This window comes from Canis aureus, chromosome 35 (assembly GCF_053574225.1).
Source record: "Canis aureus isolate CA01 chromosome 35, VMU_Caureus_v.1.0, whole genome shotgun sequence".
Taxonomy (NCBI): domain Eukaryota; kingdom Metazoa; phylum Chordata; class Mammalia; order Carnivora; family Canidae; genus Canis; species Canis aureus.
In genome coordinates, this window is record NC_135645.1 from 20,024,449 (window position 1) to 20,038,860 (window position 14,412).

A 14,412-nucleotide genomic window follows, 5' to 3' on the forward strand; every position below is an offset into this window, starting at 1 on the left:
GATCTGCAAATGGAGTGTGAAGGTGCCCCCTCCCAGCCCTCCTCCTGACTCCAGGCAGACAGGGCTAATCAATCATGGCACTCATCCCTGCTGAGGTCACAGACTTAAAGAACCTCCACTGCAATTCATTAGGACTTGGCAGGTAAAGTGAAACCTATCTGCCATCTAGGTGGAGTGATAACAACACATAATGGCATCAGATACTTTGCATCTGTCCCTGTGGTAGGGAAACCCTTGGTGCAGGGAACAGACGAAGCCTTTGTTTGCATTACTCCTTCTTTAGGATATCCAAATTGAGTTCCTATACTTTCTATATTTCAGTGTTGCACACTCAACAAAGATGTATACCCTGGGTATTTTTTACGTGTACAGATACATCACCATCACCAACATGGCTACTCTGACATTTTCGGTCTGAGATTATTTCTTTTCTTCATCTCATTAATTTTTCATAAATATCATAATTTAACTCCCAGAGAAACTACTCTTGATTCTACCCTTTAATCCTGAGAATTTAGTTTTGAAGCACATAATTCCTTTGACCCAATAGATGGAAGAAAGGAAATAGTTGTTACTCAGTATCCTTTATATGAGCAAAGCATGTTTATATATTTTACTCTCTGAACAACTTGGAGAGGTAAATTTTCTTCTCATTTTTCAGATAAGGAGTGAGGTACAGATTACAACATGTCACCTGGCTGCATTAGTAAGTTGTGGAGACTAGATTCTAACTGATGTTTTCTGGGTAACAGTACAGCGATGTATCCCAAATCACACGTGTAGCTCTCTCCCATACTGAGTCATGAAATGGTTTCTACTAAGTCAGATTATTGAGTGTATGCTAGAACATTCCTCATACGAGATTATTAATTTTAATTAACAGGGGTAATAAAATGGTACATTGATGATAAAATAGTAATGTAATAACAGGGCACTGTTCTGGGTTCTTAAGTCCTCGATATCATTTGGTTATCTCACCACCCAGTGAAGAAGCTACTGTTACTGTCCTGTTCTACAAAGGATAAATAAAACTGAGGAAGAAAGAAGTGAAATAGCTTGCCTAAGATCCCAGTGCTACTCTATAGCAGAACCAGTACTTTATTCCAGATCTTCCTAACTTCAAAACTCCAGTTGTGAACCATCACCCAGTATGCCTCTTTTGCCCTCCTTGCAACATGCCACACACATTGTCCTTGATAGAGTGTAACTACTTGTCTTCTGAAGGTCTTTCCAGTTCTGTAATATAATGTATGTTATGAATAATTACTGACCCCCAATACAGTCTTAACCAGAAGTTAAAAGTAATTTGAATTTGATCTGTTGATAAAAACATAAAATTATAAAAATATTCACGCCCTATAAAAATATTTATACTCACCCGTACCTAATGGGTCACCAAAAATCAAGCAAATTCAGTTAAGACCTGCTAATTAACACATAATGACTACTAAATCTGTTTTCCAGTATACTAGCCATATGTGGCTAATTTAAATGTAACTTCAAAATAATAAAAGTCTAATAAAGTGTTCCTCAGTCACATCGAACATATTTTAAATGCTCAGTAACCACTTGTGTTTAGTGGGTACCATATTGAACTATACAAATATAGAATATTTTCTATGGGTATTGAGATATCTTTTATTGATATAATAGAAATAGCTATTCTCCAGTAGATAATTCTATTGGACGGAGCTTTCTTAGATCATCCCTGTAGGCTCTTAATGGAAGAAGCTAGGTCTTGATGCAAAATACCTTTCCATTTAATTTAATAACCTAATGGTCTTAGCTTGGCCTGGATATTTGACAGATATCTAGCCCTGGAGTCAGCAAGCTATGGCCTGCTTTTCTTGGTTTGTTTTTCTGTGAGCGAATGATTTTACATTTTATATGAGTATATATATTTAAATGAGTTTATAAGTACCTACCTAATTTCTTTTTTCTTTTTTTTTTTTTTCTTCTTGGCTTGGCTTGCAAAGCCTAAAATATTTCCTGCCTAGCCCTTTAAGAAAAAGATTTCATCCCCTGGGTCTAGGACACAGGAAGCATATAAAGAATGTTTATTGAATGCGTGGATAATAGGGAATGACAGAAAAGTATTTGAGAAACATATAGCAGCTCAAGTAGTTCACATGACCTAGGAGGTAATGTTTCCTAGCTAGGGAAAAGGCATTTCACTTTTCTTCACTAAATGGATTTTCTTCTTTCAGTGATTGATGTCAGGGGAGGAGAGTGGGGACTTAAGAGTAATTCTTTCAAGAACTTTGTATACTCTAACTGTGTGGGGCGGGGCGGGGGGAACAGGCACTGCCTCTGTGAGGTTAGGGAACTTTGCGTCTTGGTCTGTTTCCCATTGAATGAAGTGGAAGCTTGAGCCCTGCTTAGTATTGGCACTGACAACCGCAAGGAGTCTTGGTGACATAGAATGAGCCCCAGAATGTTCAGGGGGACTCTCGTGGTTCCCCCAGCTCTTCTCGCCCACTCTCACCACGCATGTTTTGTTCTCCCGGGCACACTGGTGAGCTTTCTGTCAAGGGAGTTGAGAGGTTTTTACACTGATCTTCTTTTTAGTTTACCAAGAAAAGGATGGTGGTCTCAGGCATGTGTCGTTCCGAAGTCCCACTTCAGTGGCTTATTTGGCCGTCACCAGTGTCATTTCATAAAGCTGCCCTACACTCGGTGTTACTTCTCTACTTTCCTTTGGCAGTTGTTAGATATTGGAGAAATTTAAACAACTCGTAATTATTTTTTTTAAGTTGAGTCATATTTCAATTAAATGTCTTTATGTGCACTGATCTGCTTCTAGTCAATTAAACAGATTGTAAATTTTACAATATTTCATAAATCCCTGCCACTTCACTTTCCATAAAACCTAAATTTTAGTGTAGATACAAGCATCAGTCTTTCTGACTAATTGGGAAAAATGTTGCTATGACATTATGTTCTCATGGCTCTTTATATGTGCTTGTGTTTCAGGAGTTACACTAAATTGTTTTGTTAGATTTAGAGGACTGCCTTCTCCATTAGACGATTAATTCTTAAGGCCAATGTCTTCTTTCTTTTTGTGTTATCCTGGTACGTAAACACAGGCAGTAAATATTTATTAAATGAAATAATAATATGTACATGCATGCTCTCACATGTTCTTTGAAATCAGTGCCCTGATCCGATACATCTGTCTTTATTCCAAACTGAAGATTGAATATAAATATACAAAATACCAGATTATAGGTTCTATTGAGTTCTGTCTTCCAGCTGAGATTATAAACAAATATCACACTATCATTTTGATGCAATAGCTCTTCTATCTGAGTTTTCTTCCTCTCTGGTTTTTCAGTCTGTTGCATCATTCATTCATTCACCCACCCACTCGCTCATTTATTCATTCATTTTTAAAACACTTCATTTTCTCCTCTCTCAGAATGACTGTAAGTCATTGTCCAGTGGAATGGTTCCATTTTCTTCCATCTGCTGTTTCAAATACTCATCTTCCTCCTGTTTCTGAGCAGGTTGATGACTGTGTTGTGAGATAATTCCTGCCTGTCTTAAGCATATTGCATTCTTTAAATTAGTAATGCTTCTATCATAGCATGGAGGACTGTGCTGTTTGTATATTCCTGTTACCATGGTGATATCCTGTAGCTGGAGTTTATAAATAGTTGCATATTGAACATATAGAATATCTTTTCATTGTTTCTTTTATAAATATACTAATCTTCCAGAAGCAAACAGAATGTATAAAGCTACAATACAGCATATGGGTTACCATCCTAGAAAGTAGTCTATTTTATGATTTTAACTAGGAGATGTTTTAGATTTAGCCTGAAATTGTACCACAGCCTGAGTCTTCAAGCTGTCAGAATTTCTAGGATAATTGGATCTGAGTAAGTCTGCAGAGGAAGTCTAGGGTGTGATTTTAAGATCATGGCCTTCTTTTCTGACTTCAGTCAGATCAGAGCTAAGAAAAGGTGTCTATTGCCAGTCAGAGTTTTGTTTCATTTTGTCAAAGGTGTAAGGAGTCTTAACCGTTCCTCAGCAATTATGTTGATAGAACATGTTTTTCACCAAATACATAAAATTACAAACAAAATAAAGATTTGCATTCAAAATGAAAATGTTGACAGTCTGACCTCATATATGCACTGAATTCCATAGTTCTTAGCTGTTATATTTTCTTAAAAGTGTATTTAAAACTTAATGCATGGCCATGTAAAATGAAATACAGGTGTGACCAGAGATCAACGGAATTATTCTTTTATCCTTCTTTATACATTCTCCTAATGTTGCTATCACTAGTTAAAATACATATTACTAATTTAAAAACATATATTACCTATTTCTTTTCCCAATAATAATGTGTAAGGAAAGGACCCTTGATACTCTTGATCCTGAGGAAAAGAGTTCATGTGCACAGATCAATGTTTTTAGGAAAATGTTTCTTTTTTTTAATGTGACTTAGGGTCTGACCACAGGGCTCAGGTCCATGTTGGAGGAGTAAAGACAAAACTTACCACAACAGTGAAATACAAAAATAATAGACGTTCAAGATATAGGGCATGGTTCTCAACTACAGGCAGATGTACCTCCTGAAGGTATTCAGAAATATGTGAGGACATTTTGATTTTCACAATGACTGAGGGGGTGGAAGAAAGCTGTGGGATCTAGAGGCCAGAAGTAGAGAGATCCTGCAACCCATGGAACAGTCCCACCCAAGAAGAATTATTGTGATCACACGCCAGCAGTCCTCACCTCTCCCCTGGGCAGTGCAAGTAGTCATGGGTGACAGTAGGCCATGCGAAGTCAACAGGTTCATTTGCCATTTAATTGCATTCTGTCTACTGATTTTTCTTAAACTCACCATGCAAAAGAGTAGTGCTTTTTATTAGTATGGGATTCACAAAGGGAAACGCTGCCTTGTCCAAGTGCTATGTGATGGTATAGGCGACTGCAAAGACGTTGTTACAGATTCCTTTAAAATGGCTTGAATAATTAGTTTAGGAGGAGCAAGCCCTTGAGCTCTTGTACTTTGTGTGAGTCTGCCTCCTGTGGTAGACTGGAGACTTAGGCTACGTGCCTTCTCTGCTAGCCTTGGCCCTTTTTTTCCTTCCCAGATGCTTGCATAGTGCCTGGCACGCAGTGTGCCACTGAGAAAAGTGTTTGTTTTTGTTTTTAACTGAACGATTAGTAGTGACACTGAAGAACAGTGCTATTAAAATTCCTGGAGTCCAGCAACCTGGGTTTTTGTTCTACTTAATATCTATGTCCTTGCAATTGGTTAGTTAACCCCTGTGCCTCAGTAGCCTTATCTGTGAAACCCTGCCTTTTAGGGTTGAGAGTAAATGAGCTAACACATACAAAGCCACTGGAACATTGCTGGTGCATTCTAAGTGTTAAGTATTAGTTGTCATTAACATTATTTTTGTATACTGTTTTTTATTTTTTGATTTTTTTTTTTAAAGATTTTATTTATGTATTCATGAGAGAGACAGAGAGAGAGGCAGAGACACAGAGAAGCTGGCTCCCCGATCCCAGGATCCCCGGATCATGACCTGAGCCGGAGCCAGATGCTCAGCCACTGAGCCACCCAGGTGGCCCTGTATACTGATTAAGACTCCTGCAATATTGCTGTGCATCTAGAAATTAAATACCAATATTTTTGAGATGTCTGTGGAAGTTTTTTTTTCTTTAAGATACTATTAGCTACCATTACTTAGAAAGAACTAGACACTACCACTGTGTTGGTTTGGCAAGCAGTTGGTTGTATTTCTTTACTCTATTAATAGCTACGGAGTTCTGATTTCGTTGCATGGCTACATTAAAATAATTTATTATAACATCATCCTTTAGGTTTAAAACTCCAAGAAAATGCAAAGTTGCCAGCATGTCAGCTGAAATCCTATTTTAAACACTAAATAGAGAAGCTTACAGTAGTCTTCTTTTCCACCTAACTAAATTGAAATAATTAAGTAGTCACTAAAGCACAGCGAAGAGCCACAGTAACTAAATAATAATTGTTTGTTGTCCAAGCGGGCTGTACCTGGTATTTTGCAAGGCAGCATGAGTTTCACATGAGGGCATTTTTCAGTGACTGAAGTTTATTCCTTTAATCCCCAGAATGTTCTTGTTTCTCAGCCATTTTTATGGAAATACTGCTGAATTATGTGTCACCCTTCCCTGACTTTTCAAAATTGGTTATGCAGCTGAGTGAATCAAAGGGCATAAGAAGCCACCACAATCGGCATGACAGACTTCTTGAAGCTTACTTTCGCTATGAGATTTCTGGGGAGGTTGCACAAAGACAGGGGAGCCATCAATTTAAATTAAAATCACATAGAATATTTGAATCAGGATGCAAAATTTATATAAATGTTTAAAGTAAAATATAAACTTCAAAGAAATGTCAGGGTTATGGAGGCTGGTCACAAGCCAGGGGATTATGTCCTCATAACAGGTACTTCAGTGGGAAGCAGCAGAGCTCAGCGTCCTTACCAGGAGGCCGTTTAACATTTTAATGGGGCTGTGTCTCTGGGATTATCCACTTGTGAGGCCCTTTGCACTTCCTGACAGTGCAATTTTATCAACCACCTCCCTGTCAAACCTTAGGGAAGGCAACTCTTTGTTCTCTTAGTAGTTCTCCCAGGATAAGTTTCTACCCATTTTCCTCTTCTTCACTGCGTCTAATTTGTAGTATCTAAAAAAATTCTGGAAGTTATTAGTAGAAGTGTAAACAATAATGATAATTTATAATAGTGAGTCTCATTTTATACACAAATCAAATATCCATATACTTAGTGCGGTTAACAGGGTGTCTCCGTTGTGCTCTTAAAGGAAGAAATTATCCCCCTCTTTAGAGGACTTGGTGGGGGGCGGTGCTGGTTGGTTGTTTTGTTTCACTTTTGTATTTTAAGACTTTCAGAGTGGTTTTAGATTTACAGCAAAAGCAGGGGAATATACAGAGATTTCTCCTATACCCCCTGTCCCCATACACATGTAGCTTCCCCCATTATCAACATCCTCCATCAGAGGAACAGATTTGTTACAATTGATAAACCTGCATTGATACATCATTATCACCCAGAGTCCATGGTTTCCATTAGGGGTCACTTTTGGTGTTGTGCATGCTATGGGTTTGGACAAATGTATAATGACACGTATCCACTATAATAGTGTCATGCAGAGTATTTTCACTGCCTTAAAAATCATCTGGAATCTGTCTTTTCTAGAATGTCATATGGTTGGAATCATACACTATGTACCTTCTCAGATTGGTTTCTTTCACTTAGTAGTAACATTTAGAGTAGACCACCAAACTGTCTTCCAAAGTGACTGTAGCATTTTATATTCACACCAGTAATGAATAAGAGTTCTTGTTGTTCCACATCCTCTCCTGCATTTAGTGTTGTCAGTGTTCTTCATTTGGGCCATCAAAGAAGTGTATAGCAATATCTCATTGTTTCAATTTACATTTCCCTGATGACATATGATGTGGAGCATCCTTTCATATATGCTTATTTGGCATCAGTATATCTTTGGTGAAGTATCTGTGAAGGTATTTGGCCGATTTTTTTATTTAGTTGTTTTCGTACTATTGGATTTTAAGCTTTTTGTATATTTTTGGATAACAGTCCTTTACAGATGTCTTTTCTAAATATTGTCTCTGGTTTGTAGCTCGTCTTTTTATTCTCTTGATGGTTTCTTTTACAGAGCAGAAAATTTTAATTTTAGTGATGTCGAACTTGCCAGTTATTTCTCCATGGTTCATGCCTTTGGTGTTATATCTAGAAAGTGATCAGCACACCCAAGGTCATCTATGTTTCTCCTATTTATCTTCTAGGAGTTTTATTAAGTATTGTGAAGGTACAAAGTATGTGTCCAATTTTTTTTTTTTTTTGCATGTGGATGTCCATTTGATTCAGCACCATTTGTTGAAAAGACTATGTGACAAAAGAGCCACCGATTAGTTCAGTGTTTTTATATGGGTCTATTTCTAGGCTCCAGGCTCTTTATTGAAGTATTTGGCTTTCTTTTGACAATTCCAGAGCCTTGATTATTGTAGCTTCGTTTTAGGTGTTAAAGTCAGGTAGTGTCAAGTCCTCTAACTTTGTTCTTCAGTATCATGTTGATTTATTTGTGGTCTTTTGTCTCAGTATAAACTTTAAAAGTTTGATAATACAAACAAATAACTTGCCAGGATTTTTATTGGAATTGCATTGAATCTGTAGATCAAATTGGGAGGACTTTTCTCTTTTACTCTCAGTTTCTTCCCAAATTCCTACAGATAAAGCTTCTGGAAGTGTGACTGTGGATAAGCAGGGTATGATTATATTGCTCTAACATCACATTCCTCATGTAAGTTTTGTTTATTATCTAAAAGGAAACAATGGTACAGGATTCCAAAACAGACAAGTCATAAATACATATGGATGTGTGCATGTGTGTGTGATAAATGTTTTTGTAATGGACACTTTCGGAATAATAGTCTGTATAGGCTGTTCTTTAAAAGACCTTAGGTTTTATGTTCACTAATTAACATGAAAAAAGAACCAAGAGGATAGTTAGCAGCAAGGAAACTATACTTAAAATATTACATTTTAATGATAAAAGTTTCTCAGTATCCTTCATTAATTTTCTTGCATTTAGAGAAAAATGTTGACCTTCCAAGAGTCCTTCTCATCATCTTTATAATACGTGGATTTACCTTGTTCAGAAATGAAAATTCATTAAGTAAAAACCTTGTTAGAAATATTACAAAATTGACTTTGATTATCTCTGGGATTGTCAGTACTCTCATCTTATTAGTAATTGGAGAGGTTTTCTCTTGTCCTGTTTTTAATAATAGCCTGGCTGGGTTTGAAGTTTCTTACCAAATGTTTTGCCATTTCCATAATAATGGATCGTATTAAAGGTTTTATAAAATCACTCTTTAAAAGGTGTGGATGAAATGAAGAATGACTAAAATAGAATGAATCCCTGATTATTATTGGTAATTGCTGAGCGTGCTGAGATGAGCTTTTGACTACTTTACTTCTTGGGCCTTTTCTCTCAGGATTTTCTGTTAAAATTGCAAATTCGGATTTCCCTATTCATTATGGTGGTCATTAGCATCCTATTCTAAGTGCTGAAGAATTCTGTAAGATTTGTCAGAGAAATAAAGAATAGCATTTATTCATTTCAGGAAGCAAAGGGCTAGGAAAAATTGGTAAGTATGTAGACATAAAAGAATCAGATGAGGTTTTTAAATTTCTAGAGCGCCAGGATTCCAATTTGTTAAAGATGTACTCATCACTACCAGTATTAAAGAATTTGGGAGAAATTGTTAGACGAATATACTGGTATGATGGTAATACAGGCAGGAGTTAAGGTACTCGGCTTCTGTATTTTGAAAGGAGCTGAAATGAAAAAAGATAATTTATTTTAAAGTTCTGAAAGCAAGTGTAATAGTAGAAAAAGTGAAAATTACCCAAAATCAAGATAAAGCAATGAAATTATAAAACTCAACCATTCTGTATTGTGAAAGGATGGTTCCATCTTCCCAAATCTCGTAGTTGCATTTATGTAAATGATTGTTTCATATGGCGCAGTAAATTCTGCACAATTAATTCCATCTCCATATCCTGCTCCCTATACTTGTTAATTTTTTCATAGCTTTCCATTTCTTTATTCTAACTTAATAGAGTAGACAGTTAAAGATGGAGTGACCAAGAAAGGGGACCCCATTTAATGTCCTTTGAATGGCAGAAAGGACATGATCTTTTAAAGAATCCCTTGATTAGTATGGCTTCTTATTCTGCTAATTAGATTTTATTTATTCTTTAGGAGATTAAAACCAGAAGAACAGAGGTAAAGGCTCTACCATAAAATAATGAAGAAAATAAACTAGGAAAAGAATATTCACAACAACTGTAATGTAATAGAGGTTCACTAATAAATAAAGAGCTCATTCCAATCAATAAGGGGTACATTAAATAATATAATAGATAATGAGACAACATACAAAGTCAGTAAGCCAAAGAAGAAATACACTTGGCAAAAAAATACTGCTTTTTTTTCCTAATTATTAAAGCAGTTCAAATTTAAACATTAACATGTGCCACTGAAATGCCAGTCAACTATTGAAGTAAACAAAAAATTCAAAACTATAAATACTTTATGCTTTTGAAATTTGTGCAGTGGTACCACTACACATAAGTAATAGGAGAATAAATTCATTTTACCATCTGGACAGCAAAAGGTCTTATGACCTCCTACTGATTCTCATAAATTTTTACCTACCTTAGTTATGAGCCTATTATCTTTATACTCAAAACATTCTGTGAGTCTACCCTTAAAAATTAAAATGCACGTGAATTATAGTCAAATAAAAAAGGCTTTTTTAATTAAATAAAGTAAAAGTCAAAATGTGTATTACCAAAGACATTTTTTAATGTTATTACTTTATAATAGAAACATTTCAGAATAGCCCAAGTGTTCATGGCAGGAAATGTTATGTAAATGTTGGTATATACATGTGATTCAGCCTTTAAAATTATATTCATGAAGAATGTTTAATGGCAGCTAGAATTCTTTTGCTATAATGTTAGCCAATCTAGAGTAGATTAAAAATTGTATATGTGATTAGGAAACATCACCAGTGACTATGTTCGTGTCCTCAAAGCCTTTTTTGTATTTTCCTGTAATTCCAAATTTTAAGCACTGAAATTATGCCCTTTAAAATGAGGGGGGGAGGTGGAATGATGAAAGTGCAGTTGTGAAAACACAAGGAGATGAGCACCAAAATCAGTACAATTTATTTATCATGGTGAACAGTTGATACAATATGCATACCCCTAAACCTTTTAACCTCCTCTTTACTACTTTTGCTCTTATTTATTTCTATATGTAAGATGCTTTCCAGATCAAGATGAAAAAATAAAAATTTCTGTTAAATTCTAGAATTTTGTGTTAATGGTAAGAATTAATAGCAAATAATCCAAATGACATGTTTGATTTTTGAATGCATTGTAAGACTTTAGTCTAATTATTTGTTTCGTATTTGATTTTGTTTAGGCCTAACAGTGAGAGGAATTTTCTAGGACAAAATAAGAAGGGTAGGAACTTTTTGTTTAAGGATATCTCTAATAGAATTATTGTTTGATAGTGAAGATGAGCAAACTCTGACTGGAATTTTGGAAATGTAATGGAATAGATTGTATTGTATCACTTCTATGTCAAAAGAGTCGATATTTCTAACTATATGATCCAAATGAATGTTTTATAACCACTTTTATTTCATATTTCATTTAATTTATTATTCCATAAAGTCTCCATGAAATAGATTAACCTTTTTTTTAATCTACAGGTAATTTGTGTAAGACTGCATGGCATTTTAAAGTTCTAGCTGAAACTCAAATATTACATATAGGAAATATATGTGTATGAAGTCAGATTATAGGTTTGATTATATGATTTTTTTAAATTATATGATTTTTTTTTATAATCAGTTGGCTTTAGGACTTCAGTTTGACAGTCACATTTCACATTAACATATTCCAATCAAGTGTATCCCTATCAATAATATATTTAATAATCTTGCCTGTTATTATTCAGGATTTAAATAAATGTTTTCCTACCCTTCTACTCAAGAAGTTTTATGTACATGTATTAAATCTGCATTTCTATACAAAATGGAGATGGTAGTGATTATAAAGGAATATTGGACAAATCAGTAGGAGGTGATTAAGTTAGCATAGTTCAGTTTTAGAATTTAAACTCGAGTCAGAGAGTAAGTTCCAGGTTTTTTGTTTGTTGTTGCTGTTTTCCCGAATAACTCCCGCTATCACATATCAGAAGTAGAGAACAGTAAGTGGCCTGAGTGATCTTGGGTTGGGGATTAGACCTGTAGAAGAAGACACAGGAGGAAGAGCTGAGAGAAATGGCTGATTATAGAATCTGTTAGGAAAATACTATAAATCGGTAGACTAAAGATGACCGGCCACATTTCCTTTGCACAGCTCAGCTTTAGAGCATTTGTTGTTTCTATGTAACAGGAAATTCTGATGCTATAGAATCAAAATCCTTTGAAAGACCATTAAATATCCAAATATTATATAGAGATAGAGGTACAGTTTAAAGGAGGAATAATTTTAGACCTACATTAAATCAGTCTATTTGCTTCTCTTTATTTTCAGAAGGAAAAAAAGGGCCAACTTTCTGTTCTTCTCATTGAGTTGATAAATTTTTATGTCATGAATTTTTTATTTCTCATCTAAGAATTTAATTATGAGAAGGGGTGTGAAGCATTGTGTTAAGTATCTTTTCTCCTTAGACTATCAGATAGGAAGGAAAAAATTGTGATTTTTTTCAAATAAATTAAAAGTGGCCGTTTATGGAACCATCTACTAAAACTGCCTACTAAAAATGTTTACAAATGCTCATAGTTAACATTGAATTTTGCCAGCAATAATAGTTAATGCAAAGTTTCAGTACTCTTGATTACAGAATTATTCATAGAGCAGAAAGTTCAGCAAAGAATAATATGTTAGTATCTAAAGGGCATTGTTAAATTATCTACTCTTACATGGGGATTTTAATATGATTCAGGGTAACTCAGGAAAATAAATAAAATATGGTAAATTTAGTCTACATAATCAGTAAAGATGAAACATCTTTTGTTTCTTCACATTACAAATATATTCTCCATAAAATCCTTCTAACTAAGTCAACTTACAGATATTATAATGCTTCAAAATGAATTAGTTTTTCAGGAGGATGGTATATAATTGCCTTGAGAATACAATATGAATTATGCTTAAGCAAGATCTGCTTCCAGTTACATTCACAAAGCTGTTGAGAATATGCTTCTCTAGAAGTATCTAGAAGTTCAAGGTTATTGCTGCACCCCACATACTGGTTTGGATGTCCATCCTGAGAATTTTCAGTATATCCTTTCAAATCTAACAGTTCACTCAATTCACCTCAGATCCATCCCTTTATTTAAACATATTAGGAACTTGGGAACTGTTTAAATATTAGTAATTAAAGCAGAAGTTAAGGTGTGAGGTGGTCTATTGGCTGTGTCAGAATTCTCTTTTTCAGGTAATGAAGGAAGCAGGAAGATAGCTGTGGAAGGAAAGTGCTCAGATGAGCAGAGGTTTTATTCAGCAGTGTCCATTTTGTGCACCTAGCGCTGAAAACTTTCTCTGCAAACAACTAAATGGATAAAGTGCTATGTAATTCTCTCTCTCTCTCTCTCTCTCTCTCTCTCTGTGTGTGTGTGTGTGTGTGTGTGTGTGTGTGTGTGTGGCAGGGAGGGGGGATGGAATAGGAACTGTAGATAGTTTTGCTTCTTCAGTCTTTTTTGTAAAGGATAATTACCAGGTGACCAAAGCATTTTTGTCAGGTGATGGTTTTGCAAATTGTCCTAATGGGATGTGTGGAGAATTGGAGGTCCTGTGACGTCTCCTGATCTAAGATACTGTGATACTGTGATGCACATTGTTTATATCAGGAATTCTTTCTATTATGTGTATGATCATTTTGGGGTGGTTTTTATTCCAGAAGGTTCAAATTCCTGACCATGTGAGGACTCCATGGATTTTTAAGTAGAATTGTTTTTTTTGTTTTTGTTTCTTAAAATTTTATTTATTTATTCATGAGACACACACACACACAGAGGCTGAGACACAGGCAGAGGGAGAAGCAGGCTCCCTGGGGAGCCCGATTGCAGCACTCGATCCCAGAACTCCAGGATCACGCCCTGGGCTGAAGTCAGATGCCCAAACACTGAGCCACCCAGGCATCCCAGTAGAATTATTTTATTAAGAATAGCGGCTACATTAAAATCAGTTTATTATGACTACAGAGTTTCTACTTTTTCTCTTCTAATTTAGTAACAATTGAGATTTTTTTTGTCTTATCACAGGGTAAGAGATATAAAAAAGAATCATGGAATTATTAAAAAGAAGAAAAGTTTCTTAATATGTCATGTAAAATTATGGGTAAATTTGTTGACCTATTTTAGTTATTTGGCACCCTAAAGAGAAGCAAAGAATTGGAAGTTCAGCAGTGTCATGACAATATTCAGGCATATCTGAGAGATGGACTAGATGATTTTGTTGAGCCACTCAAATTTACTTTTAAGAATATCTCAGGGTGCCTCAGTGGCTCAGTCAGTGAAGCATGTGACTCTTGGTTTCAGCTCAGGTTGTGATCTCTATGGGTTTGAGATCAAGCCCTGTGTTGGCCTCCCCACTCAGCAGGGAGTTGGTTTGAAGATACTCTCCTTTGCTTCACGCCCCCCCCCCCATTCTCTTTGTCTCTGTCTCTAATACATAAATTAATCTTTTTAAAAAGCAGCCTTTACAGTGGGGACTGTAGCTCCCCACTCTTTAAGTGTGGTCTGTGCATAGTGACTGCCCTGCAGGAAGTACAGAATGG

The 14,412-nt window shown here is 35.6% G+C and overlaps 1 protein-coding gene across 15 annotated transcripts in view; it reads left to right on the forward strand.

Moving 5' to 3' along the window:
• Window positions 1-14,412, forward strand: part of CBLB (Cbl proto-oncogene B) — a 410,036-nt gene that overhangs the window by 334,967 nt on the left and 60,657 nt on the right. The gene's annotated exons all lie outside the window — the stretch shown is intronic.